The following is a 25,412-nucleotide window of genomic DNA, read 5'->3' as shown; positions in this document are numbered from 1 at the left end:
CACCTCAGTAAACAAGTATCAATTACCCATTTTCTTCGGCTGCAGCAAACTCTTACCTATAAATGCCACCTACTGGCCTGGATGATGAATGGCATAACCCAAAATGAAACCTGCTGACAGCGCACATAGGGCTATAAAAGCAAACCCAGAAGATCCTATCAAACATATGTTACAGTCACACATCAAGGGGGGTCAAATATGAGAAGTTTCAGCTTCTCCAGATGAGAAGGATGCAGCATAAGAACTCTGGCACCATAGATAAAACCGTTAGAGTTGTGACACAGAGGATCACACTAGAGCCCTAGCAGTGGATTCTAACCAAAATGAAAATTCTGAAATGATGAAGACTCAAAACATGGATTGCAAAGAAGCTCAATGAGACCCAAGAAAATGTTGCAAACCAATGAAAAGATATCAGAAAAACCATTAATGGTATGAAAGAAGATGTAGATATCTTAAACAAACAAAAAACAGAAAAATAAACAGAACTTCAGGAAATAACAGATTCACTGAAAGAATTTCAAGATAGAATTGAATATTTTAAAAATAAGATAGACTAAGCAGAAGAATGAATTTCAGAGGTTGAAAATCAGTCTTTCAAGTTAACCTGGTCAAACAAAATACAGAAAAAATGTTGAAGAACAAAGCCTTTGAGAAATATGGAATTATGTAAATCCTTTAAGTTATAGGCATTCCTGAGGGAGAAGAAGAAAAAGTAAAAAGTTTGGAAAATATATGTGAATATATAAATTAGGAAAATTTTTCTGATCTTGCTGGAGATGTAGACAGCCAGATATAATAAGTTCAGAGAACCCTTGGTAGATAATAAGACAAAAATCACCAAAACATATGGTCATGAGACTAGACAAAGTCAACATAAAGCAGTTAAAGAAAAGAGTGAAGTTACCTATAATGAAATCCCATCAGACTAATGGCAAATTTCTCAACAGAAATCTTATAAGCCAGAAAAAATTGAAGGCCTATATTTAGCCATTTTAAAGAAAAAAAAAATGTTGCCAACAATTTTATATCCTGCCAAACTAAAGTTTACCAATGAAGCAGAAAGGAAATCTCTTCTAGATAACCAAATGCCAAGGGAATTTATCACCACTAGGCTGGCACTATGAAAAAATTCTCAAAGGAGTTCTAAACATGGAGACAAAAGGATGATACTTGCCATCATAAAAGTAGACACGTATAAAATGCTTCAGATCCTATAAAGCAATGACATGATTTAGATTACAAAGCAACTAGCTAACAACATTATGACAAGAATGAAACCTCACAGGTTAATAATAACCTTAAACTAAATGGCCTAAATGCCCCATTTAGAGGAAGTATGTTGGCAAATTGTGGAAAAAAAAAAAAAAAAAGATAAAACCATTTGCTCTCTACAAGACACCCACCTAATGGAGAAATATACCCACAGGCTCAGAGTAAAGGGCCGAAAAAGATATAGCATGCAAATGGAAAAATAAAACAGACTTTAAATCAACTACAGTTAAAAATTATAAGAAAGGACATTATATAATGATAGAGAGTTCAATTCAGCAAGAAGATACCGCCATTCTAAATACATATTCATCCAACAACAGAGTACCTAAATTTATCAAACAAATGCAATAGAAATAAGAAAGTAAATAGACAGTAATACAATAATAATGGGGACACTAACACCCCTATCCTCCTGCAGCATTACACATAATTGAGGCAGAAAATCAGTAAATAAATTCTAGACTTAAAATGGACTTAAAGTGGACTCTAGACCAAATAGACTTAATAAACATTAACAGAGCATGCTATCTAACAACCACTATATATATAATATATATAATACATATAATATAATGGTTATATATAATATAGTGGTTATATAATATATATTACATATAATATAGTGGTTTTTAATATATAATATAATATATTATATATTTTTATTGCATGAACTGTTATCCAAAATAGATCATATGCTTGGTCACAAATCATGTTTCACAAACCATGTTTCAATAAATTTTAAAAAATCAAAATCATGTCGAGTATATTCTAAGACCACAGTGGGATAAAGTTAGAAATCAAAACCAAGTGGAACTCTCAAAACTACACAAATACCTGAAAACTAAACAACTTGCTCCTGAATTATCTTTGGGTATACAACAAAAATCAAGTCTGAAATTTAAAAAAAAAAAGTGTTTTGAAACAAATGAAAATAGAAATGAAATGTGAAAAAAAAAAAAAAAAAAACTCTGTGATACAGCAAAAGCATAGATAACAGGAAAGTTTATAGCATTAAATACCTACATAAAAAAGTTCGGAAAATCTCAACTTACTTAACATTATACCTCAAGAAACTGGAAAATCAAGAACCAGCCCAAATCAAAGCTAGCAGAAAAAATAACAAAGATCAGAGCAGAACAAAATGAGATTGAGATAAAAAAACACAAAAGATAAATAAAACTGATAGACCACAAGTTAGATTAACCAAAAAAGGGAGAAAATTCAAGGAAGCAAAATCAGAAATGATGAAATGAAATCATGACTGATACCACAGAAATACAAAAGATCATCAGAAACTATTATGAGTACCTCTACATGCACACTCTAGAACACCTAGAGGAGATGAATAAATTTCTTAAACTTAAAACCTCCCAATACCAAACCAGGAAGAAATAGACTGCTGAACAGACCAATAACAAGTAGTAAGACTTAGTTGGTAATTTAAAAAAAAAAAATCACCCAACAGCAACAACAAAAAGCCCAAGACCAGATGAATTCACAGCTGAATTCTTCAAGAACCATGCAGAAGAATCTGTACCAATCCAAAGTATTGCATATAATTGAGAAGTAGGGCTTCCTCTCTAACTCATCATTCTAAAGAACCAGTATTATCCTGATAACAAAATCATTGAATGGTTTTCTAGTGACTTTCAGAGTAAATATTTGTTCTTACTCATTTAACTTGGGATCTGGGAATAATTGAGGCAAAAGAAAATTTAAAAAAAACTCATATCAAAATGTCACGTTTTTGTGTTGCAATCTCTCAGGCAGAAATTAGGTGCATACTGAAGCACTATATTATAGAAATAATAGTAAAGCATGTATAAAGTTATTGTATCTAAATGGCAAAAGGGACTTAACAAAACAGAAACATTCTCTTTTCGGTAACAAGTATAACTGTAATGGTATAAAAATAGTTTTATAATTTACCTTTTAAGGAGCATTGACATTCAATAAGAATGCATTTTGTTTGTTTAAAAGGGCATTAAAGCTATTTATGATCTAAACTTGCAATTGTAGAACTCTAGATTATAGCTATAATTTATTGACCACCTACAATGTAATTTTCATATGTTTTATAATTTAACTCTTAAAAAATACTTCAGAGAAATTCAGAGACATCAGTAAAACAGAAAAAATCCTCTTTTACTTATGAGACAAATGTAGTTCAAGGAATTTGAGTAACAGTCCCACTGTAACAGTAAATATTAGAACCAAGATCCAACTCAGGCCTTTTTTGTTCAAGACTCATTGTACAATGGAGAACTATCTTTCAATATTATTAATTGTCACTTTAAATAGAATTCATTACCTATTTTAAGATTATTTTGTTTACTGAATAATATTTAATTAAAAGGCATATTAGAAAATATTACTTCAGCTTTGCTAGATCTTTCTGTTTTTTCTTTTTATAGAGATAATGATATGCGTGCAAGTTATTTTTTAAATAAAGTATAAGTAGTAGTATTCTTGTAAAGGATGATATTTTGCAAAGATAAAAGAGTGACAAAGCAGGTAATTCTGAATTCCTGTCTTCCTTGAAGACAGATTTATGATGAAGTGATGATAGTTTTCTTAATGCTTCAAAAGAAATTCATGTGAAAGATATCTGAGCACTTTTTGAACAGTAGAAGAGAAATGTGAGCAATGTCCTTTGCTATTAGTGTATTAACCAAGTATATCAGAACTTTAAATATCTCATATTTATTTCAAGTGTCATTTCAAAAGGCGTAATTCTGCTATTTAAACAAAATAAAAATAATACAGTAGTCTCCCCCCCAGGCTTAAAGATATGAAAAACTACCCTTTTGTCTACTTTTCAGGCTCTTCTGACTTCCTTCTCATATTGGCCTATAGGAAGAATCATTTTCCATATGCTTAGTTCCTAGGGATTGCTATTATGCTTCTTTTTAAGAGATGTAAGGTAACCCATCTTAGAGAAAATGAAAAACTGTATCTGCTGCAAAAAACTTGAAGACGCTGAATTTATGATGCTTGGGAGAAGACTCAAACTGAACAAATTTACATTTGTTTGGAGCCAGTCTTTTTCTTTGAGAATTTATAACCCACCACTGCCAAATTCCAGAGAAAGTGAAAAGTTATGTTCACTTTATATTTTATGCTTTAAAATTTTGATCAAGTAAAAAAATTCATTTTATATTATTTGGTATAAACATGCATATACATGTTTAAACACAGTTGGCTTAAACATTATTTCTTAATGAAAAACTGGAGTCAAGAGATTGAGAAAAATAGAAGACACAGAAAAAAGCCATTTGATATAAAATTATTATAAAATTATAAACAAAAATTTCTTTTAAACCATAAGCAAATTGCAGTATTTCAAGTGAAACTTTTTCCATGATCTTATTATCACTACTACTAATAATAGTTGTTAACATTTATGGTGTGCTTACTATGTCCATTCTCCTAAACGTTTTATACTAATTTTCTAATTTATTTCTCTATACTCAATTTATTTCATATACAGAAGAAATTGAAAATATTTTCTTTTTATAGATAATAAAATTGAGAATTTGCAAATCTAAGTTTCTCACCAAGTTAGACTCAAAATTTGAATACAGTTGTACAACCACCAAAACCTGCATTGTGAACACGGTAGTGTACACCCAGCAAATGGTGCTGAGGCCAATATAGATACACACACATTTCAAGACAAATCCCATTTTATAATTTTTTTCCAACTCTGTTTTTACTGATTTGCATTTTTCAGTTATTATTTATGAACCCTGACCGGCCTCAGAATAAATAAATGTCTTTGCCTTCATTTGACATCTAATAGCCTCTTGGAATTTTCAATCAGAATTGGAGGAAAGCATAATTTCCCAAACTGTTTGTGACAGTTTAAACATGTAGTCTAGAGAGGAAAAAAGAAAAGATTTCCACTAGTTATATAAAATCTCAAACAGTGATACTTATTATTGATATGTTCAGGGCCACACTGGCTATCACTATGCTGTAGCAACAGCAAAGAAATGCAGAGAGTAGTCATCAAAATGATGGAATAAAACTAATTCTTTCTTTAGAAAAAAATATTTCAAGATTATTTTATCCTCTGCCTGGAACTGCAGTATAGCCCTACACAATTCTGTTAACAAGAACATTCATAATTGTGTCCTGCAAATATTTTCTTTGGTGATTCAAATTAACACACTCTGACACTAAAGCCAAATATTGTTCCTGATATACATCCACTAACAGAAAACCACTCACAATTTTTGAATCATTGCATTTTGATTGTTTTCATGTGTTTTAGCGGGAAGATAAAGTAAGTTTTATCAAGGGCTGCTTATCATATATTTTAAATTGGAATGCTTATTGAAATCTCTTGACTAAAGCAAAACTGAAAATAAACACATGAAAATAAACTAGCATGTGACATTGCCTCACTAGATATATCTTTATTCTAAGGTATAGATTCCAATTATATGTTGTTTATATATTTTAGAAAAAGCAAAAGAACTCAGAACGTTTACTGTTCATTTCATATATGTAGAGAGATGTTCAGTCTTGAAGGGTTGTGTCAAAATTACACTTGCAGATTCAAAAATACAGAATACAGATTCTGCAAAATGAAGTTCACCTCAAGAACATATTCAAAATCTATTTCCATGAAGCCAGGTGCTGTCAGTGCAGATGGAATAACCTGACAGCTGGTGGTCATGATATCCTGGTATTCATGATGCTGGTGAAGTTGAATAGATGAACTGTACTTTGAATGGTAAGAAAATGATGTCTCAAGACATTGTATCTCATCCATCATTACTCATTAATTCCCTCTGAAATTTTAGCTAATTTTTAAATGCGAATAACTAATATAGTTTCTACATTGTTTTTTCACAAATGCTTTTATAAAAGGTTTTAAGACTACATATTTTTAAATGCAAAATTTATGGTCCATGCTCCTAGAAGTGCAGTTATACAGTTATTTACATCTTTAAAGCAATCTGATTTCAGAAAAGTGTTGATGAGTAACTTGATTACCTAAGTAAAATAACAGGTTTAAGGGGTGCTCTTTTTTTGTATGTTATTTGCACCCATTTTTTTCTTTACATTGTAAAACTAGATATGAACATTTTGCTGTAAAGAGGTACATGAACATATTGGCTTCTACTCAGATTCCTTTGACTCTCTCTCTCTCTCTCTCTCTCTCTCCCCACCCCCCGCCTTTTCTCTCTCTCTCTCCCCCCCCCCCCGCCCCCGCCTCAGAAAGGCCGGGGGTAGAGAGAGAGACAAAGGGACAATTTGTATGAATTGACTTGCATTCTCTCCCCTCTCTTTCTGAGACAGGTAGAGAGAGAGAGAGAGAGAGAGAGTCAAAGAAATTTGTATGAATGCAAGTCAGTAGTTGCACATACCATTTTAAGTGAACTATGTCTCTCTCTCTGTCTCTCTCTCTCTCGTGTCCGTGTGTGTGTGTGTGTGTGTGTGTGTGTGTGTGTGTGTGTAAAAGATGTAGGGAGAGAGAGAGAGAATACATTTTTCAGTGGCATTGCATTTATCAGTGGACTCAATGGAAAGGAACATTATGTATAACTTTGGAGACTACTAATGCTTTATGAAGTGAAAATTAATCTACTCTAATGTTTATTGACCGGAGTTCTCAACACTCTTCCTAAGCAGAGTCTTGTAAACTTCAATACTTTATATGTTTATTATTTAGTAACTGATGATGCAACTTCTGATAGGTCAATTATTCCTCATCCAAGCCCATTAAAACCCTTGCATTTAGAAACATCAGAGCTCTTATAACTTTCTATCATCATGTAAAAATTTTATCTAAATTTCTCAAATTCTTCATCACTTAACACTTTCATTTTTTTAGTAGGCCTTTAGAAGATACATACTATCAACTAAGTAAATATTAGAGTCAGACAAGGTATTAAGAGGCAAACCCATGCTCCAGGAATTTGTAGTCTAGTACACATATAGCATTGAATTTAGGATCAGACACAATATAATTGCCATCTGTGCTCCAACACTTACTTAGATATGTGACTTAGAGATGTTCTGAAGAAAAACTAGATACTATTTGTAAAATGCTTTTACACTTTAAAGCACAAGATAAATAGTAAACAAATAGGATTTTTAAATGTAGTATTCAATAATTTTATTCAAATATAGATATGCTACTAATGGAATGATCTTAAAAATTCTCGTTTCTTATGAATTCTAAGACAAACATTCTAACCATTGATTTGTCTGTATATATTTTTTATTTAACTTAAAAAGTTACAGAGGACAAATGAACAATAATGTTTCTTACACCACTAACATTGTACAGGTTGAATAATTTTGAATTTGTTTGGCTTTGTAAAAAGACCTCTCTTTACAAGTTAAAAGATTATACTAAAAAGAGAGGGTTGTTACATATTTAAGGTTAAAATTCTTTTTTAACTAAACTTAAAACCAAAAAAAAAAAAATGAAAAGAAATCAACAAATTTTCATAAAGTAATTCCACATGTGTAACCAGTACATAGATCAAGGACAGCAATGTTAGCACTCCAAAGATCTTACACATCCCTTTGAGTCACTCTCTGACAAAGGTAATCCACTGTCCTGATTTATTGCATGATAGAATAATTCCACCTGTTTGAACTATGTATAAATGGAATCATGCAGTATATTATCTTTGAACTCTGTGTTCTTTCACTTGACATTATGATTTTAGATTCCATGATGTTGAACCTACCTAGCAGTAGTTTGTCCATTCGCATGATTGTGCAATATTTCATTACAAGGGTATAGTACAATTTGTTTATCCATTCTAATGTTGATGAACATTTGGTTTCTGGATTTTGATTATTGTATATTATGCTGCTAAGAACATTCTTGTACCTGTTTTTGCTGGAAGTATGGCTGCATACCTGTTTAGAGCAAGATGCACTCTTTTGTGTTTGGCTTTTTTGTCTCAGTATTATGCTTGTGAGATCCACCCATGCTGCTGTTCATAGACATAATTCATTTGTTCCCTTTACCATGCTGCTGTTCATAGACATAATTCATTTGTTCCCTTTACCCTACAGTGTTGGAGCCCTGTGTCTTGATATGTGTGTTTCCTTGCTGGTTTTCCTGTGGTTGCACATTTTTCTGATTTAGGTTGAATTTGCTTAGAATGATGTTTGCCCCAGAGAACAACTGTTAATAGCATACTCATTCTCTGCCTTTTTACTGTCATCTTGAAATAGCACTTTATCAGTTTAACACTTGGCAATCAATGCTTGGGGGCTCAGTACAATGAACTATTACTGTTATCATTTGAAAAGGTGAGAAAATATTCATCTATACAAAGAGTTAAAACTGTTTCAGTATTTTCTAATTTAATAGCCACTGACTTTATAGTTATTTTACTTCATTTTATTTTCTCCTTAAACACTTTAAACAAAGTCAATGCTTAATATACTAAAACATTTACTTTTCCTTGCTTTTGTACCTCACGGCATATATTACTTTCTCATGTGTTTCTAAAGACATAAAAAGTATAGGGTAGGAAGAAACTTTCTTAGATTTGTTCAAAATGAAAGTAGATGTAAAACTGGAAAAAAAAAAAAAGACTCAGCTACATTTGTCCTGTCGGGTGGCTCCAGGATTCTCGCCAGTAAATTGCACGCTGGATAGTTCTTCAGATGTTATTAGTTTTATCTCTATTTTAAACAATCAGCCAGGTCACTTATACTTTATCGCACCTTGGTATTTATTTATTTATTTATTTATTTATATTAATTTATTTTTGAGACGGAGTCTTGCTCTGTCGCCCAGGCTGGAGTGCAGTGGCGCGATCTCAGCTCACTGCAAGCTCCGGCTCGTGGGTTCACGCCATTCTCCTGCCTCAGTCTCCCGAGTAGCTGGGACTACAGGCGCCCACCACCATGCCTGGCTAATTTTTTATATTTTTAGTAGAGACGGGATTTCACCATGTTAGCCAGGATGGCCTTGATCTCCTGACCTCGTGATCCACCCACCTCAACCTCCCAAAGTGCTGGGATTACAGATGTGAGCCACCGCGCCTGGCCTCACCTTGAGTATTTATTTACAGGTACTACGTAAAGTTCTATCTCTTCTTTGTTGCTTAAGGACACTTCTATTTCTAATAAAAATTCTACTACTGAATTACTATGCCTATTTTGCAACCATTTATTTATTTGCATTGTAAAACTAGATATGCAACTGTTGTTGTAAAGAGGTACATGAAAATATTGGCTTCCACTCAAATTCCTTTGACTTTCTTTCTCTCTCTTTCTCTCTCTCTCTCTCTCTCTCTCTCACACACACACACACACACAAAGAGAGAGAGAGAGAGAGAGAGAAAGGGACAGAATCAAATAAATTTGTATTAATGGAAGTCAATATTTGCATGTACCATTTTGCCTTTCTGTTTTTTTGTTTTATTTTTATTTTTTTTTTGCATTTGCATGGCTTTTCTGCTATTAATACATAGTGTTAACATTCCTTAGAGATCTTTAGTACAGATCTATTAGTAAAGAGCTGAAAGTGAAGCTTTACTAAATAGTTTTTGTAGCATGGGATTCTCAAAAATACATACAAAGGCAACTTATGTTACTCAGTGATATTTTAGAACAGGTTTTTTTTTAAAAAAAAAAAACAAATTGTTGTCTTTATTTTCCTCAAATTACTGTTTTTTTAACAAAAGAACTATTGAAGAGGTGGGCTGGACTATTTTAATTCTGGGAGACAAAATAACAAGAAGGACATCTGAGAATAATAAATTAGTATTTAACTGTTCTTTAGGATATTACATGAACTATCAAAGAAAAACTGTACCAGCCAGAGTTAAACAACCAAGGAAGACTTTATTGAAGACTATTGTAATGTGAATAAAGACTGCGAGAGGTTTAATTTAATTCTTCTGAAACGAAAGATGGGAAGATATTTAAAGGATGGTTGAGCTAATGGAAAAGTACAGGAGGACATTAGGGATACCGGATGGTCAATATGAATAGGCCTTCTGTGTTTGCTAATTAGGGCTTATCAAAGGTGGCTCTTACTCTCCCATAAAGACTGAGAGGTAGAAGTACTATCTTTCAAATAAGTAGAGGACAAATTTACATTTACAAGTTTTCCAAAGTAAATGCTCTAAGGAAGATCAGGGGATTATAATGAGGAAGAAACCTGTGTAAAGTTTATTCAAGCCGAGAGGAACATTAAGGCCCTTTTGGTCAATACAAAGTATTCACATGATCATTTACAGGAGTATCTTTCTCTTTTTAATCCAATAACTTGTTTCTTGAAAACCAACCAACCAGCAAAGTTTGTATGTGCTTTTGCTATAAATATCAGAATTGATCTTTCCTATGTATCGTTTTTAGGCAGAGTTATAAAAACAGATAGATATTTATTATGATAGACATAGTAATAATATCCAAAGACATAGTTCCATAGTATTAATAGAAAAATAAAAGTTAATAAGTGTAACTTTTTTCAGGAATCCAGTATTCAACCTTAATACCAGCTGTAGTTTATATTTTTGAAATAAGTCCATTTATCTGATTTTCTATAAAGCAGACCTGATAAGTTTAATTTTTTCTGACTATAAATGAATCCCACAAGCAATGACTTCCTCTGGACCACAGAAAATTTGAAGTTGCTATTAATGTAAGTCAGTGTTCCTGTAAAATAACAATAATAAAAATATTTTAGCTTTTTTGTCTTATGTGCAACTAATATATTTATTCACTAAAACAATGCAATTTTGTAATCAGATGTCCTTCTCATTATTTTATCTCCCAGAATTAGAACAACGGAATTTTATAATCAGAGAAGAAAACATGAAAAAAATCTTAAAATTACCTTTTGCACGTTAATTGCCCACTCTTTGAGGTCTGTTGACACTTAGTGGTTTTGCACAGTCTTATATATATATTACCACTTCCTGTTTTGCTCTTACTTATAGATTTCCTGTCTCCTACATTTACTGTCCTACATACTTTCCCCATATATCTGTCAAACTGCTACTTTTAAAAGTCACATTGTTACATAAAATAAATGATATGAAACACAAATTTCATTAAAATTTATATTTTCTTGAAATGACTTCATACTTTGTATCACAAATAAATGTAAAAGAAGTAAAGCAGTTTTAAAATCACTTTTCCAGAAGTATATTATTTCAAATATAAAAGTTTTCCTCATTGATAAGTCAAAATAAAATAAAACCACAGATTACTGATTTTTTAATTAGTTTGCATACATGATAACTGTTACTATACTTCTCATTATACAGTGTTTCAAACAATTTCTTTCTATAATTTAATCAAAAATAAATATATTTTGAAAATGAATGCATAAATATGTATGAAACTCCTTTAGCCTTCACATGACTTTAACATAAGAGCTGGTTGTAGCTTTGGAACAAAACAAACAAAAAATAAGAGTAAGCTTCTTTGTGGAATTACTTTAAGAGTTTTGTTTTTGTCACTATAAATAACCTTCTGGTTTCCATACATACATTTTATATAAACATGATATTATAAAGACAATGAATCTCAGATTTTAAAACAGCTATTATTTACCTTGTACTATTTTGTTCTAACTTAGATTCTTGTCTATCTCACTAAACCACAGAGTAATCATATGAACCAGAGTGAATGAGAGAAGGCTTAAACTGCTTTTTTAAGTGCATAGACTCTGATAAATGAGTAGGTTCAATTTTAAGATCCATTCTATATGTTTTGTGGAATCTGGAAGAGAAAGAAATAAGAAATAGGAGATTAAAGTGTTATCAAAGGAGGCAAAACTTGATAAACTGTAATGAAAAAAATGTTGGGGCAAGTGGTAATAGCATAAATGAGACTATAATTTCTTGTCATATTTATTATCATAATATTTTCTATTTTTCTGCTCTCTGCTTTCCAAGAACCTGCAGAGACTGGTCAATTGTTGGATAATAGCTGTGTTCTCTTCCTCTTTGGCCCTCTGCTAGACATTTCTCCAGCTGTCACTTGGAGACGTGTGACAAAGCTGTGGCCAAAGCAATGTCAGTTTAAGTGATAAACACCTCTTCCAAGCCTGATTCTTATGACAATAAAATTTCTCACATAATGTCCCAAATTATGTTGCCTTCCTCTCTTGCTGGCAAGATGCAACGGATCTAGTGAATGATTTCAGTTTTCTAAAGAAGCCATATAAAAAAGAGAAGCCTTGATCTTTGAATGACCCTATGAAGTAGAGTCTCCCAAAGATCAACTGCCATTGAACTCCACTGCAAATATGAAATAAACTATGAGAATTTGGAAAGTTGTTAAAATAGTAATTACTGTGATAATACTTAGCATGAATAACATGGATATATTTTGGTTGTTACTTGTCTATAATTGTCATTTCACAGTGTTGAAATATGTTGAACATCACAATAGGGCAAACTTTTCCATTTGTAAAAAGTATTACTTAAATGTTTCGCCTACTCAGTGCACCAGAATCTTGACTAAAATGTGTTCAAAAAGAGATATATGAACCTTATTGGCCTCCGATGAAACGTGGAGCATATTGTAAAAGTTCTTAATCTGGGGATTTAATAGCAGATATAATAGAAATACCTATTTGAATAACAGGATTGAGATCATCACATGACATTACATGTATGTATATATATACATTATACATTTATATTATATAATTTAATGTATAGAAGTATACATTTATTTAACTCATACTAAGTTTATTATATAATTATAGCAAAGTTTGTAAATTATATGTTATATACCTAATAGGCAATTAGTTACAGAAAAAAATCACCATTAAAAACTTGATATGAATGTTAAATATTTCATTTGGAATAGATTTAGAGCAATCCCTTTGCCAGTGTTGCAAAAAGAAAGGTCTTTGTTCTCTCTCAATTTTTTCCTATTATATCGTTCAGTTATAAGAAGGTTCTCTTTTGTTAAATTTTAGTCCAACGTGTGCTGGGATGTTGTCTTCTTATAAAAGACCTTCATAATTTTGGCAAACTTGTTGAGTATTTTAAGCACATGCATTTTTTTGTGTATTAAGTTTTTCAATATTATATTTTAAAAAACAAAATAGAATTTAATACCACTTTCTTGATACCAACTATGATGTGTCTGAGATTTTATTCTGGTAGAAAATAAAAGACTGCCAGATCAGAAACAAAGGAGTTTATTGCTCACACCAATAACGTTAGCCAGACATAGATTGGCAAAATGAAGAATATACCAGACCCAACCACCTCTGGGCTTCAGGACACTCATTTTAGATTTAAGGATACATATATGTTGAAAGTGAAGGGGTGGGAAAAAAATACTCCCTGCAGCTCATAACCAAACATTGTAGGGTTGGCTATTCAGTACTTATATCTGGAAAAAAAAAAAAAAAAAACTTGAAGTAAAAAAATTATCACGAGACAAATCAGTACATTATGTAAAGATAAAATTGTCAGTTCACTAGAAAGATATAACAATTGCAGATGTGTATGCACTCAACATCAGAGCACCTACAAAGCAAACATGCACAGAATTGAAAGGGGGAATAAACAGCAATATAATAGAAGTTACTGACTTCTATTATATTACACTGTTGTAGCAGACTTTCATATCCCACTTTCAATACTGGAAATAATATCAAGACAGAAGATCAGTAAACAGAGAAGTTGAATAAAACTATAGACCAATGGACCTAATAGACCTATACAGAACATTTCATCCAAATAGCAGTAAAATACACATTCTTCTCAAACTCTTGAATATTTCATGAGGATAGGTCACATTTTAGTTCACAAAAATGTCACAAAAAATTTAAGAAGACTGAAACTACACTACATATATTTTCTGACCATAATAAAATAAAAATAGAATTGACTAACCTAAGAAACAGGAAAATTCACAAATAGGTAGAAATCAAACAATACACTCTTGGACAACCATGAATCAAAAAAGACATCAAAAGAAAAGTTGAAAGAAAAAACCTCAAGACAAATAAAAATAAAAAACACAATATTACAGAACTTAAGGGAAGCAGCAAAAGCCACAGGAAAGAGAAGAAAGGTCTCAAGTAAACAACCTAACTTTGTACCTCATAAAATACGGAAAGAACAAATAAACCATAGTTAGCAGTAGAAATAAAATAACAAAGTTTAGAGCAAAAATAAACCAAGTAGAAAATAAAAAAATAAATGAATCTCAGAGTAGGTTTTTTTGAAAAGATAAACATAACTGACAAAACCTTAGCCAGCTTTACTAAGGAAAAAGGAGAGAAGGCAGAAATATAATCAGATATGAAAGAAGAGATACTGTAACTGATACCGGTAATAAGAAAAATCATAAAAAGAGTATAATTATTCATAATTTTAATATATATTATATATAATATGAACAATATGATGTACATTAGACATATATTATTATTGACAATTATATGCTAACAAATTGGATAACCTAGAAGGTATGGATAAACTCCTAGAAACATACAACCTACCAAAACCGAATCATGAAGAAATAGAAAACTTGAACAGATCAAAAATGAATACAGAGATTGAATCAATAATCCAACATTTTCCAACAGTGAAAAGCCCAGGAGCAGGTGGCCTCACTGGAGAATTTAATTAAACCTTTAAAGAAGAATTAACAAGCAATCCTTCTTAAAGACTCATAAAAAATGAAGAAAAGGGCACTTTTCCAAACTAATTTTATAGGTCGCAAGGGTTAGCATTACTACCAAAGACAGAAAAACACTCTAGAATAGTAAAACACAACAACAACAACAACAAAAACACTACAGACCAGCATTCTTGATTAACATAAATACAAAAATCTCGAAAAAATACAAGCAAACTGAGTTTATCAGCACCTTAAAAAGATCATATACTGTAACCAAGTGGGTTTGATCTATGGGATGCAAAGGTGATTCAACATATGCAAACCAATTCATGTGATACACCACATTCACAGAATAAAAGATCATGTGATCATCTCAAAACATTGGAGAATATTCGACACTCTTTTGTAATAAAAACAAAACAAATACTCTCAACTTCTCAAAACACTAGATACAGACATGCTGTCATAAAATGAAGTTTTGGTCAATAGGCTGCCTATAGGATAGTGGTCCCATAAGTTTATAATACCATATTTTTACTTCTTCTGTGTCTAAATATGTTTAGATATGTGAATACTTACTATGGTGTTATAATTGCACACAGTATTCAGTAGAGTAATATGCTGTAAAGATTTGTAGCCTAGGCACAGTAGACTATATTATATAACCCAGTTTTGTATTAGGCTATATTAACCAGGTTTGTGTAAGTGCATTCTATGATATTTACACAATGATGAATGCCTAAGGAGGTATTTGTCAGAACATATCCCCGTGGTTAAGTGACACATGACGGTATAGAAAGAATTTACCTCAACATAGTGAAGGCCGTATGTGACAAACACAGCTAACATCACACTTATAACAAAAAGTTGAAAGCTTTTTTTAAGATCAGGAATAAGGCAGGCATGTCAACGTTCCCCATTTCTACTCAACAAGGAAGTGTAACTTCTACCCAGAGTAATTGGGCAGGAAAACAAATAAAAGACACCCAAACTGGAAAAGAAGAAGTAAAATTATCTCTGCAAATGACATAAGCTTATATATAGAAAATCCTAAAGACTCCATTAAAAAAAAAAAAACAAACAAAAACCCTGTTAGAACTCATAAATTCAGTAAAATGGTGGAATACAGAATCAACATTAAAAAATCAGTTGTGTTTTTTCACACTAGCAATGAGATATCTCAAAAGAAGAATATACAAATAATCTAATTTACAATAGGACAAAAAAAAAAACCCAAAAAAACCTAAAGCTAAACTTCACCAAGAAGGTGAAAGATTTGTACCCTGAAAACTATACTACATCAATGCAAAGAATTAAATAAAATTTTAAAAGTAGATGAAATACATCCTATGCTCATGATTGGAACACTTAATATTGTTAAAATGTTCATACTACTCAAAGCAATCTACAGATTTAATGCAACACTTATCAAACTCCCAATGGCATTTTTTACAGGAATCAAAAATTTTTCTAAAATTCATACGGACACATAAAAGACCTGGAATAGCCAAAGCAATCTTGAACAAGCAGAACAAAGGTGGGACATCATCCTTCCTGACTTTAAAATCTATTACAAAACTATAACAATTAATATAGTATTGTACTGACATAAAACAGATGTATATACCTGTTTTATATATATGAAAATAGAGGTTGTGAAATAAACACATACCTATATGGTCAATTGATTTTTACCATGGATGTCAAGAATACAAAATAAGCAAAACACAGTCTGCTCAACTAATAGTGTTGAGAAAACTGTATATCTGCATGTTAAAGAATGTAATTGAATCCTTACCTTAACCATTCACAAAAGTCAACTCAAAGTGGATTAAAAATTTAGATGTAAGACTAGAAATTAGAAAAATCATGGAAGAAAACAGAATAAAAGCTTTATGACTTTGTACTTGGAAATAATTTATTGAATATGACAGCAAAAGTACTAGCAAAACAGCAAAATTAGACATGTTGTACTATACAAAACTAAAAAGCTTCTTCATAGTGAAGAAAACAATCATCAGTGTAAAAAGGCAATATTAAGAATGAGAGAAAATATTTGCAAACCATATAGCGGATAAGGGATTAATATCCGAAATACTTAAGTCATTTTAAATCTCAATAGCAAAAAAGCAAGTAAAACAATTAAAATGGACAAAAGGATTCAGTATTTATTTAAAGAAGACATACAAATTATTAGCAAGAATATAAAGAGGTGCTCAACACCTCAACATCACTAATAATCAGGAAAATGCAAATCAAAACCACAAGATATCAATTCACACCTGTAAGGATGTTACTGTCAAAATAAAACCCATAAGATAACAAGCGTCAGAGAGGATGTGGAGAAATTGAAACCCTTGTACCACTGTTGGTGACTATCGAAACTAGTATGGAGGTTCCTCAAAAAATAAAAAATAGAAATACTATATGATCCAGCAATCTCATTTTGAGTTATGTACTCAAAAGAATCGAAATAAGGACCTCAAAGAGGTATTTTCACTCCCACGTTCATTACAGGGTTATTTATAATAATGAAGATGTGGAAACGCCCAAATGTCCATTAACAGATAAATGGATAAAGAAAATGTGGTATGCACATAGGATGAACTACTATTCAGTCTTAGAAATGAAAAAAATCCTACCACTTGTTACGTGGATGAACCCGAAAGGACATTATCTACATGAAACAAGCTGGATACAATACTACATAATTCCACTGGCATGAGGTATATAAAATATTCAAACTTATAGAAGCAGAAAGTAGAATGGTGGTTGTTAAGAGTTGTGGGAGAGGAAAATAAGTTTTTCTCAATGGATATAGAGTTTCAGTTACATAAGATCATCAATTATTAGAGAACTACTCTATAACGTAGCACCTATAGTTAAAAATATTGTATTGTGCACTTAAAATTTTGTTAAGATGTTAAATCTCGTTTTAAGTATTCTTACCACAAAAAACAATAACACAGGAAAACTACTGTCTATTACTGTGATTGTGGTGATGGTTTTATGGGTGAATGCATGTGGCCAAACTCATCAAATTATATGTATTAAATGTATATACTTTTATATTTCAATTACACTTTAATAAAGCTGTTAAAAATTCAAATTATATGATTAAAAATACTCTGTGTGAATGTACCTGGACACATTTTTAAATTTTGATCTTTCCATTACATTGGCATGATACATTATATTAATATGATGTAGTAACAAAAGATTAAAGGTCTGGAATCATAGGCTAATGTTCCTACACACTACATGTATGCCCTTGAGTGAATCAAACTCTTGGGTCTTAATCCCCCATATGTAGAAGAGATACACTGGGTTTTATAATTTATGAAGTAATAGCAGTTTTAAAATTCTGCCATTTTATTTAGTCCAAATAAATGGCTAGGGAGAGGAATGGAATATTAACTTTGGACATAGGTTATCAAAACTTTGGAAAACCAATGACTATGCTTTACTACACATGGCTACTATACTTATTTTGTATAGAGTTATGTAAAAATAACCATAAACATTTGTAAATGATATTACATAAAGTATTGTAATAGCATGGAAATCATTTAAAATTATGAGTTCATGTCCTTTGTAGGGACATGGATGAAGCTGGAGACCATCATTCTGAGCAAACTATCTCAAGGACAGAAAACCAGACACCGTATATTCTCACTCGTAGGTGGGAATTGAACAATGAGAACACTTGGACACAGAGTGGGGAACATCACACACTAGGGCCTGTCAGGGGATGGGGGGTGGAGGGCTGAGGGAGGGATAGCATTAAGAGAAATATCTAATGTAAATGAAGAGTTAACGGGTGCAGCACACCAACATGGTACATGTATACATATTTAACAAACCTGCACTTTGTGCACATGTACCCTAGAATTTAAAGTATAATTTTAAAAAATCATTAGAAAAAAAATTATGGGGCTTATGTCATGTTTAGATTTGAGGCTTGTAAGGTGTATCTTTGTCATGTACCATCAAAAATTCTATTAGTCTGTTACATCTAATTCAGAAGTACCTTTTTTTCTTCTTTTCCAAAGAAAACAAGTCAGGTACAATGAAACAAGCAAAATGTAATGGAGAAAAACAATGTATTAAACATGTGGCAGTCTTCCCAGACGCATACATTAACTTGTCTGGCCAAAGGTATTTGTCAATTCATTTAGCCCTAACCGTTTGTCTTGAAAACTCACAGCTGGTTACAAATCCAATCTTTTACAAAGCTACATACCTGCAGGCAGCTAAAAGAAATATTCAAGTGAAACTTCAACTTCAATGGGAAGTTAATCATTAAGTTAACTTTCTGGTTTTCTTGCACAATTGAGTCAATCATGTTGAAATTTTCCTCTTAACATTTTGCCCCTTTCCATGCCTAAAAGTGATTTGGGCCTAGAAGAAAGTGAAAAAACAAAACAAACCATTATTGATATAACAACTGGCTACAGGAATAACTGCTCTGGAACCACAGAGCCTATTATTCCATTGTTGATGAGTCACTGTGCTCAATGAACGTGAGTGTTTTAGGTTTCTGATCTTACCAACATTTCAGATTTCAAAAACAAGTATTTTACTTAGTTTCCTTAACTTTTTTGGCAATATAGTTGTCTGCATGCATTCAATATAACTGTTCTGTCTTCCTTCTCCTCCATTTAACTATGATCAATTATATTACTAGTATATACCAAGTATTATATTTGAGAGTAAATTTGCTTGAATCAAAAGTTATAACAACATTAAACAGTCACGGCTGCATTTTACATGTAAAGACAATGTTTAAAAAAATTAAAATTTCCATGAAACTGGACTGGCACCTAACTTAATCCTAAGGGAACTTGATCTTACTTTCTGGCAAGCTAAAAACTTCAGTGTATTCTGAAAACCTTCAGAAGATAAAAATTTACCAAACTCAACAGGTACTGCCAATGAAATAATAGAGACTTTAAAAAGTCAAATGTGCTATTATTGAAAGCTCCACATAGAAATTAATTATATGGCTATACTCTACTCAATTATTTGTGCATAAAGAGGCTTACACGGGTAGAACTCTTAGCTGTGTCTATATGAAGATTCAGATGAAAACATGAGACCGGCCTCCTTTTTAAATCAAGTGCCTTTGATATTGTTTGTCATGTCACAATGTGAAAGAACCGTTAAGAAAAACTATAAATATTTTGAAAATCAAAAGATACTATGATGGCAGTTTTAAAAACCCCATCCAAGATTTTTTTATTGTTATTTACTATTTGAAGATTACTAAACCACCTGAGTCCAGATTCCAAAACCTTATATACTCTCTTAACCTTCTCCTCCAAAACTAGTAAGAGTCTGTCAAGTTGTATTTTCTCTTATTAAAAAGTCTAATAAACAACTAATTTTGAACAATGGGTTTAACTCTAAGCAGCTTGTTATAGCCAGATGTTCTGTCTGCTGAATCTTTCCTGATCCTGGTATGCTTTGGGACAACTGGTTGTGCTCTTTACTTTGGATTAAATTGCTGGGGAAAATTCTTGTTCCTGTGATGAATTCTTCACCATCCCTATTCTCTCATTTTGTCTACTTCTTCTCATACCACACTTGCTCTTTCCTATGCCATAGAAGACAAGAATTCTTGCCACCTTCTCTCTGAGAACTTGGACTGAGTGGTGGACTGGAGAAATGTTACATTTAAACTCCTGTTATCCTGGGTAATTTTTCAACAGATCCTTACTGTGTTATTTGAAAATTCAATAACTGGCAGCAACTCCTTTCACCTAGATATGTGATGCTAGGCTCTGAATGTTTTTGTCACTCTAATATTTATATGTTGAAAGCTTAATTCCCAAGGTAATGGTATTTGGAAATGAGGCCTTTTGGAGTCAGATCACTCATGATTGGAATTTGTATCCTTATAAAAGATCCCTAAGAGTTAGCCCATCTCTTTTGCCACGAGAAGACCAAGTGAGAAGTTGCTATTTATGAGGAAGTGGCCCTCCCAAGACACAGAATAATTTAGTGTTGGTGCTTGATCTTGGACTTCCCAGCCTCCAGAACTGTGAGAAATACATGTTTATAGTTTATAAGCAACCCAGTTTATGAAACTTTGATATAGCAATCTGAATGGACTGACATGTGAGTAGATATGTCTTTACCTATATGTCACCTGGACACATCTCTCTCCCTTTCTTCCTTCAGGTCACATGGCCCTTTCAGTGAGGTCTTTGATAAGCATCCCAATTCTTTGTTAAACACAAAAACAAAAAAGCTCTCCATATTCTCCATCTTCATCCCTTCTGTTGACTTTTTGTTCTTCATTCCACTTATTATCTATCACATAACATTTTTATTTAGTTATGCTGTTCATTTTCTGTCTTTCTTAGCTAGACTATAATTCTCATGAGGGCAGTAATTTTTGTGTTTTATTTACTAAAAGTATTGCACACAGTAACTTCTTAATAAATATTTCTTAAATGTTGTTCAGCAAATACATTTAACTTTAAGGATGGAGTTAAGTCCTACATTGCATATATTTTCTTAGTATTATTAAACAGAGATTTAAAGAAATTGAAGTTGAATAAAATTTTGAGATAATAATTAAATTAGTCTGCTTTTCTTTCTTAATAGACACATTTAAAAAAATCATAATAACAATTAATGGTGTAGAATTCCAATGCTTTCAATTGCAGAATCTGCCTTTTTAGAAAAAAAGGGTGTTTTGAAATTTTATAATCACAACTAAAACATTAAAAACAAATAGCTTACATCAAACACAGGAGTTGAAGAATACACATATTTATAAGCTAATTTCTTCCTGAAAGACATTCAATTTTTCATAAGCTGCAAGAAATACTAGAAAGTAAGAGAGTAGAACTGGAGTTGGGATAATGGCTAGGAGCTGAAAAAAAATCTTGTTCCCTCAACCTACAATGGGTAACAGATCAGTTTGATGGTAATCTGAGAATGATGGCCCTTGCCTTTTGTTTTCAGGCATTTAAACTCAAGAAGCATCACCTGGAGCAGGGTACTAGAGTAGCATAAGTCCTGGAATCAATATGGGGGAAGAAAACTTGCTGGATTATGCAATGCCCTAGAAAAAAATGCCCTGGTTTTGTGAGCCATGAAATTGTATACAACATAATGATAAGGGATATTTGCTTTTACTTCCCCAGGAATATTTTACTATGTATATACCATGATAATTAGATCTGTAGTTACGTGTCTATTTAATTATTTTGACACAAGAAGGCCAAATGGTTACACAGTGAGCTAGGTTATTAGATTAAGACACAGGTGTTGGAAACAGAAGAATGTTCGGGTTTAAAAGCCTCAGATATCTGGGATTTATTTGAGCATTGAAAAATTGTATTTACATTTCAAAATGTTAGGCTGAGAACCTAGGTTCCTTTTCATTAATCACAAAGAAGTACATTATTTTTTCTTTCTTTTGAAGGATGAGGAGATAGTTAGTTCTTGTCTCCTTTATATAAACAGAGTAGACATATTGCTCTTTATCCATTATTGACAGACTCGCCCAAGGTTGATATCCAGAATAGTATTTCTTAGGTTTCTTCTATGATTTTTATACTAGGAAGTCTTTCATTTTATTCTGTAGCACATCATGAATTAATTTTTGAACATAGTGAATAGTAGAGGTCCATTTTCATTCTTCTGCACATGGCTAGTCAACTATCCCAGCATCATTTATCAAATAAGAATTATTTTACCTATTGCTTATTCTGCTGAATGTTGTTGAAGATCAGGTGGTTTTAGGAGTGTGGCTTTATATCTGGGTTCTCTACTCTGTTCCATTGGTCTATATGTCTATTTTTGTACCAGTACCATACTGTTTTAATTAATCTAGACTTGTACTATAATTTGAAGTCAGGTCATGTGATGCCTTCAGCTTTGTTCTTTCTGCTGAGAGTCATTTTGACAATTCAAGCTCTTTTTCATTTTCATATGAATTTTAGAATAGTTATTTCTAATTCTGTGAAAAATGATATTGGTAGTTTGATAGGAATATCATTGAATCATCTATGATTTCTTTCAGCAGTGTTCTGTGGTTCTCTTTGTAAAGGTCTTTCAACACTTTGGTTAGATATATTTCTAGTTATTTTATTTTTCTGTGACTATTATAAATGGGGTTGCATTCTTGGTTTGATTCTCAGCTTCAACAATATTGGTGAACAGAAATGGTATTGATTTTTGCAGATTTATTCTGTATTCTGAAACTTTACCGAAGTGGTTTATTAGGTCTAGGAGCCCTTTGGTTGAGTCTTTAGGATTTTCCATGTATAGGATCATATCACCAGCAAAGAGATATAATTTGACTTATTTTTCTATTTGAATGCCTTTTATTTCTTTCTCTAATCAGAACAATCAAGCAAGAGTACTTAGGACTTTTAGTACTATGTTGAATAAGACTGGTGAAGGTAATTATCCTTGTCTTGTTCCTGATCTTAAGGGGAATACTTCCAGCTTTTGCCTACTCTTGTGTTGTTAGCTATGGGTTTGTCATTGATGGGTCTTATTATTTTGAAGTATGTTCCTTCAGTGCCTAGTTTGTTGAAGGTGTTTTTTTTTTTTTTTTTGATTTTTTTGTTTTTTTTTAATCACAGTGGAATGTGTGTGTGTGTGTGTCTATGGAGATAATCATGTGGTTTTTGTTTCTAATTCTATTTATGTAGTGAATCACAGTTTTTGATTTGTGTATGTTAAACCAGTGTTGAATCCTAAGAATAAAGCCTACTTGATCATGGTAGATTAATTTATTGATGTGCTGCTGGATTTGGTTTGCTAATATTTTGTTGAGGATTTACGTGTTTATGTTCATCAGAGACTTGGCCTGTAGTTTTCTTTTTGATTGTATCTTTGCCAGATTTGGTACCAGGATTGATGCTTCCTTTGTAGAATGAATTAAGGAGGAGTTCTTCCTCCCTGATTTTTTGAAACTGTTTCAGTGAAGTTGGCACCAATTCTTTGCATGTCTGGTAGAACTCAGCTCTGAATCTGTCTGGTCCAGGGCTTTTTTTGGTTGGAGGCTTTTTATTACTAGTTCAATTTTAGAGCTCGATATTGGTCTATTCATGCTTTTGATTTCTTCCTGATTCAATCTTAGGAGATTGTGTATTTCCAGTAATTTATCCATTTTCCCTAGATTCTAGTTTATATGCCTAGAGGTGTCCGTGGTAGTGACTGAGGCTCTTACGCGTGTCTGTGTGATCAGATGTAATGTCACATGTCATTTTTGTCATTTGTAATTGTGCTTATTTAGACTGTCTCTTTTTTTTATTAACACAGCTAGTATTCTATCAATATTTTTATTCTTTCAAATTACCAACTTCTGTTCATTGATCCTTTGTATGAATTTTTGTCTCAATTTATTTATTTCCTTTCTGATTTTAGTTATTTCCTTTCTTTTGCTAGATTTGGATTTGGTTTTTTCTTCTTTTTCTAGTTCCTCTAGGTGCAATGTAAGATTGTTAATTTGGGATCTTCTAACTTCTTGATATAGGCATTCTAATTTCTTGATATAGGATCTTCTAACTTCTTGAAATGGTATATAGCACTATAAACTCTCCCCTTAACACTTTTTTTTGCTGCTTTCCAGAAATTTTGGCATGTTGTGTTTCTGTTTTCTTTTATCTCAAATAATTTTGTGATTTCTGTTTTAATTTCATTATGTACCCAAAAGTCATTTGGCAACAAGTTGTTTAGTTTCCATATAATTGTGTAGTTTTGAGAGATTGTCCTGATATTGATTTCTCTTTTTATTTCACTTTGGTTCAGGAGTATAGTTAGTATGATTTTGATTTTTTAAAATTAATTGAGACTTGCTTTATGGGTGAGCATGTGGTCAATCTCTTTGAGCTTCCTTACCATCTAGGTTCTGAATTCCATATCTGTCATTTCAGTTGCCTCAATCTGATTGCGATTTATTACGGAGGAGCTAGTGGGAGCCTCTGAAGGTAAGAAACCATCCTGGGGTTTTGAATTGCTGAAGTTCTTACACTGATTTCTTTTCATCTGAGGGGACTGGTATTTATTTTCTTTTCCTTTTTTAAAAATATTGCCGTCATTCGGATGGGGCTTTTTGTTTTTATAGTCTCTTTATGCCTTGAGGATTTGACTGTGGTATTTGTTGTATATAGTCAATTGGCCTCATTTCTGGGTGTTTTCAGAGATCTAAGGCTCTATATGGGTTCCTTATTTGAGGAATGTTTCCTGCATTGGGTTTCATACACATTGCATGCTGAAGGCATTTTTGTTTTGTGGTGTAATTCAGGTTGAGATACAAGATGACACTTAAGAGTAAAGGCAGGAAGATACCTCTTGCTCAGCTAATCACCGGCTTTGTATTTTTTTTTTTTTTTTTTTTTTTTTAGTGTTAAACAGCAACAATGCACGTGTAATAGTGCATGCTTCCCTAGAATGCATTCAAGACCAGGAGCTGGTCCTGACATTCAGTGATACTGAAGGCTTCTTAGCTTCCTCTGTCTTCAATTGAAGTTAGAAAACAATATTGATATTTATTTCAAAAGCATTATATTTTGTAAAAA

General features: G+C 32.1%; 1 long non-coding RNA gene across 2 annotated transcripts in view; it reads left to right on the top strand.

The window, feature by feature from the left end:
* The window catches only part of LOC105486208 (uncharacterized), a 67,463-nt gene that overhangs the window by 40,458 nt on the left and 1,593 nt on the right, over positions 1–25,412 (top strand). For both annotated transcript variants that reach the window (XR_011620541.1, XR_011620540.1), the window contains one exon: positions 24,768–24,821. This is a non-coding gene — a long non-coding RNA (uncharacterized lncRNA). The remainder of the gene's footprint in view (positions 1–24,767; positions 24,822–25,412) is intronic.

This window comes from Macaca nemestrina, chromosome 3 (genome assembly GCF_043159975.1).
Source record: "Macaca nemestrina isolate mMacNem1 chromosome 3, mMacNem.hap1, whole genome shotgun sequence".
In the NCBI taxonomy this organism is placed as follows: domain Eukaryota; kingdom Metazoa; phylum Chordata; class Mammalia; order Primates; family Cercopithecidae; genus Macaca; species Macaca nemestrina.
This window is presented reverse-complemented; position numbering and strand designations above follow the sequence as displayed.